This window comes from Euprymna scolopes, chromosome 45, assembly GCF_053919585.1.
Source record: "Euprymna scolopes isolate OS-2025 chromosome 45, ASM5391958v1, whole genome shotgun sequence".
In the NCBI taxonomy this organism is placed as follows: domain Eukaryota; kingdom Metazoa; phylum Mollusca; class Cephalopoda; order Sepiida; family Sepiolidae; genus Euprymna; species Euprymna scolopes.
Window position 1 is genome coordinate 8679962 of NC_136526.1, and position 6000 is coordinate 8685961.

Here is a 6000-nt window from a genome sequence, read left to right on the forward strand (position 1 = left end):
ATAGATCCACAGAATATTGTGATAAGTGTTTCAGTGTATGGTATAATAAATTATGGGGTTTATCTATTTTATTTTTACTTTTATCATATTTTGCTTTGGTTTTGATACCCCCAAATTCGAATTTATATCTTTACAACCCTTTCTTTTTCATAACCTATCATACTTTCATGAATCAGAGTCCATTTTGTGTAGGCTGTTTTTGAACCCAGTCAACGACGGGTACTTTTGCTAGTATATATATATATATATATATATATATATATATATATATATATATAATACAAATTAAATATTTTCCAGAGGAAAAGTAACGGGTGGAGTTTAATGCCCAATACCGAATTAGGGAAAGATATATGGATACAGCTTATACGAAAGCTAAGCCTGTAAAGAAACTTAGCTTCCGAATAAGCTGTATCGCCTGGTAACTAGCTGATCGAAACATGATCATGAATGTGTAACGACAAATTATTGCTTATGTAAAAACTCAAAGTGCTTACAATACTATTCGGCTACACCAGTCAGAAAAATAAACTTATTTAAAGCAGTATTAGCGAAACTATGGCAGAAGGCAGAAATTTCTGTTGATTTCAGTGTGTCAAGTTATTAACGAGGTTGAGAAAAAAACCCAAAAAACAAAACACAATATACCCATAACTTATTTATTTGAATAATTTTCAAACATTAAATGAACTAGGAAAAATCCTTAGAGCATAATAACTACATAGTAATTTCTACGTTGACATAATTAATAGAGGATATGCGATCCTTTTTTATGAATGACTTGTAAAAGACGTTGATCCTTTTTTATGAATGAAAAATTGTAAAAGACGTTGGTCCACAGAATTAGTCAAATTTGTGATTTCTTCAGCAGTTATTCCTCGCGATACCTCTTGGAGAGCATCACACAACTCATCTTTGCTCTTTAATTGGCGTTGCATAGAGGCGTCGCTTCATGATACTCCAAAGGTTCTCAATTGGGTTCAAATCTGGTGAATTCGCAGGCCGCTCCATCTTCCGTAACCCAGAGAACCCCAGTTGTTGCAAATACTCTTTGCTTTTGTTTGTTGCCTGCGAGGGAATATTATATTGCATAAAAATAATAGTCCTTCTGAACGTCAACCATTGCTTCTTCAGCCATGGTTCACAATGTTCCTTCAGAAAAGCTATGTAAGCATTTGACGCCATTTTTCTGCCTTCTGGAACTCTCCATGGGCCAACTAATGTATCTCCGATAATCCCAGCCAAAATTATTATACCACCACCACCACCTTGTTGGCGCCTTAAACGCTGATGAAGATGTCGTCCATCCAGGACCCATCCCATGCACGAAACATCTGAGCCATCAAGAGTGACACGCACTTCATCCGTGAACAAAACTTTGGAAAAATCCATTTTCATATTATCCTCTGCCCATTTCAATCGGTTTTGTATGTGATATTGCTTTAATGGCTTAACAGACTTTGCAACTTCTTTCAGAACGCGACATCGAGTACTTTTTGAGACATTCTTCAATCCGGCTTTGTCAAAGACTTATCGATTTGTCTGCCCAGGGTTCTTAACAACTTCACGTTTAATTTAGAGTAGAGAACGGCGTGAAACAACTGTAGATTTACATGTATCAGCTCTTTTACGTACCTTTGTAGAGTTCTCGACAAAGTTCTTCACAGTTTGATGGTACCTTCCTATCATTTTTGATATTTCGAGGGCAGTTTTACCTTTTGCTAGCTGTTCTGTAATAGTACTCTTTCCAGAACTACTCAAACCACCTTTACGACCCATTTTATTGACGAAACAAACTGCCTTAATAATTTGACACACCTCAAATACTGTGGATTCAGCAATTACGATCGCAAGTTGTTTACATTGCGCGGAACAGCACGAAAATTTCACAGTATGCGCAGCTCATCATTGCCAACGTTTCCGAAGCTTTTGATACGAAACTACCAGCAGGTTTCTGAAACTGGTTAATAAGTTGACACGCAGTATATATATATATATATATATATATATATATATATATATATATATATATATATATATATATATATATATATATATATAATATATATATATATATATATATATATATATATATATATATATATATATATATATATAGGCAGCATTTTTTCTCTATGGCATATTTTATTAAATAAAATAGACGTTTTTTTATCTATTAATTCTATTTTCGATCCTTTCCAACTTCAGTATACCAATCTTCACTTCTGGTGAGAACTGGCGGACGTAATAACCATATTTATCATAAGTCCGAGTATAACCATTATATATAACCGAGTATATAATGAAAAAAATGGATAAACAATTAACCAATGAAGAGAAAAAAAAAAGTATAAATTGTTCCAAACCAGTTAGATTAATTTATCCCCGACGATGAATCCTGAAGGATTGGAAAGTACCCTGACTCCTGATAAATATGGTGATTACATCAGCCAGTTCATGCTAAAAGTGAAGATTGTTATTCGGAAGTTTGAAAGGATCGAAAATAGAATTAATAGACAAAAAACGTCTATTTTATTTAATGAAATATGCGATATATATATATATATATATATATATATATATATATATATATATATATATATAAATCAAGACATCAACGAATAGATTGATAGCAACAAATAGTGAATTTCATCGTTAGTTACAATTGTTTCAAGACTATTCGGACAAATTCAATCATTATGTCGTTTTAAAAATTTCACAAAAACAGCCTTTCGTCGGACGTATAGAATAAAAAACACTTGAACAGTATGAAGTCCATTTTCCTTATGTGAAAAAAACATAGGAATACATATATATATATATATATATATATATATATATATATATATATATATATATATATATATATAGCTTAGAGCGATAGAGGAAAAGAGCAAGCTCAATTCTATGAAAGGAGACTTACCTGGACATTATAAAGCTCAATAAGTACCAATGGAGCCTATATATGAAGACAATAGGGGCTGGAAATGAAGACACAGAACTATATATTGGTGGATATAGATTGGTTCATTTATTTAATAATGGAATACAATCGATTAGTTGGGAGATAGAATGGACTTTTTATGCAAAGGCATTTCGAAGCCTAATGCTTCTCATCAGAAGAGTAGGGAAGATGCTGGGTAGCGTAGTAGGGATTCGGCGTCTAGCGTTGGATTCATTAGGAATGAAATAGATCAAAACAAATTAAAATTATAGATGATGTTGAATTCTAAATAAAGGAGAAGCGTATTATATATAGTGTAATGCAGAAAGGTGTATAGAGTCTTTAGCATAGTCTTAAGTCTATTTAGTATATGATTTAGGGTTAAAGTTGGGACTTAACTGGATGTGTGGTGGTTCTAATTTAACGGCGTGTAAGGTGCCTATTATATATATATATATATATATATATATATATATATATATATATATATATATATATATATATTAAGTAATGTGATTTATAATTTAAAAGTTTTAAAATTTTTAAAATTTAAAAATCAAAATTTAATTAAATTAAAAATCAGTTTCATAAGAAGGAACAACAACAAAATTGACTTTGTTGTTGTTCCTTCTTATGAAACTGATTTTTAATTTAATTAAATTTTGATTTTTAAATTTAAAAAATTTTAAAACTTTTAAATCACATTACTTAATATTGAATTAGCTCTAGGACATTTAACTATCGAGCTTATTATATATCTAAATTACAACGAGCATTTCCTGTATTTTAATTAAACTAGTAATTTCACTATTACATTAAAATACACTTAGCTCTTTAGACTATTATTCTAATCTCCTTTAAATTATATATATATATATATATATATATATATATATATATATATATATATATATATATATATATATATATATATATATATATATATATATAATGAGAACAGAGTTGTAAATTAGATTTTTAACGAATGTTTTTATTATTCGGCAGAATACTCCAGAGCTGGGTGCTCCTTAATCTGCGGAGTTTTAAAGAATGCTATTTCTTCTCATAAGGAAAAAAATTTCTATGTATTTGCTGGCATAGGTTATTGGGTAAAAAATTAATAATTGTAAATTATCAAAATAAATTATCTAAATTGTCAATATTGAGTATAAAAATTAATAATGAGTTGATTTTGTTTGTTTTTTTCCTTTTAAAACTGATTTTTTAATTCATAATTATTATCTTTTTACTCATTATATATATATATATATATATATATATATATATATATATATAAATATATATATATATTTTTACATAGGCGTCACCATTTATCAAGGCCGATAGGCCACTCAAGGATAAGGGTTAAAATATATATACATATCAATAATAACAGAGTTGCAAAGTAGGATTATGCAAAAAGTTTTTAATATTCGGTAGAATACTCAAAAACTAGGTGCTCCTTAATTCGAGGAGTTTCAAAGAGTGCTATTTTTCTCATCAGAGGAAAAAATTGTTAGCGAAATAGTCAGAAAGTCGCGTGAAAAATTTAAACATTTCTATGTATTTGCTGATTTCGGCATAGGTTGAAACTTTTTTAAGTTTTATGATTTGGAGTCGCAAAACTTAAAAAAAAAAACATAGGATATAAATATGTAAAACAGTTCACGTGGACAGTCTATTCAGAGTTCAATGTTAAAAATAACTAACCGCATTAGAAGAAGTCCGGTGTAATGGAGGTTAAAAGTTGAAAGGAAAATGAAGCAGCCGGTGTTCGCTTTAATGGTTGGAAAATGAAAAACAAAAACCAACTCTTTGAACTCTACTTTCTGACGCTTTGTTTTCATTTTTCAACCATTGAAGCGAACACCGGCTGCTTCATTTACCTGCCAATTTTTAACCTCCATTACACCGGACTTCTAATACGATTAGTTATTTTTTGTTGTAACATTGAACTCTGAATAGACTGTCCACATGAACTGTTTTACATATTTACATTTTACGTTTTTTTTGTTTTTTTTTAAAGTTTCGTGACTACAAATCATAACACTTTAAGTTTCAACCTATGCCAGCAAATACATAGAAATGTAAAAAATTTTCACGTGACTTTCGGACTATTTCGCTAATAATTTCTTTCCTCTGATGAGAAGAAATAGCATTCTTTGAAACTCCGCGGATTAAGGAGCACCCAGCTTTGGAGTATTCTGCCGAATAATAAAAACTTTCTGCAAAATTCTACTTTACTTTAAGAAATTCCGATGCCACGCTGCCACACGGAAATTAAAACAAAAATAAAAAAATACGAAATTATGGTGTAAAACAGAAAATTATCTTAGCATAACACCCAAGATGGCTGGCATGTGGCAACGTGGCGTTGTTGATCATGTAAAAAATCATCTTTTTTTTTGTTAACATCAAATGGAAAAATCATCTGAAGAATTGGTGGCGACAGGATATTTTTATGGACACATAAATCGTAAAATTGCCTTCCCACTAACGAAACAGCTGTAATGAAAAAAAAAAATCCAGGATAAAATAAACAAAAGTTATCAAAAGGAAAAAGTAAGTTTTTGAATTTCAACAAAGTTTTGCACTATATATGCTCTATACCTAATAAATAGATACATTGAGCTTAACTCGAAATTATCGGTGATTAGGTTTTAAACAAAACAATCTCAACCCGTTAAACGAAAACGGTATACATTGAAATTAACGATATTTAAAAAATAAACATTATATATATATATTTGTATATATATATATATATATATATTTAAAAGAGTGTAGCCATCAACAATTGTGGGTTTTTTTTAAAGGTTTTCATCATATTTTTATTTTAAAATATTTTTATAACGCGTTTCGAGCTTAGGGTGTGCTCTCTTCAGATATTTTCGTAAAAAGTTTTTCTTTAAAATGGGAGTTTGTGGATATGCCTCCGCTGATATTAAATATGTTTTTCATAGTGGTGCGATGCGTGTGTTCAGTGTTTAGACGTCCTGTCTCCAACTTTAAGTGTTTCACTGTGACCGGTCAAAGTTAGTTTCAAAGAGTGTTTT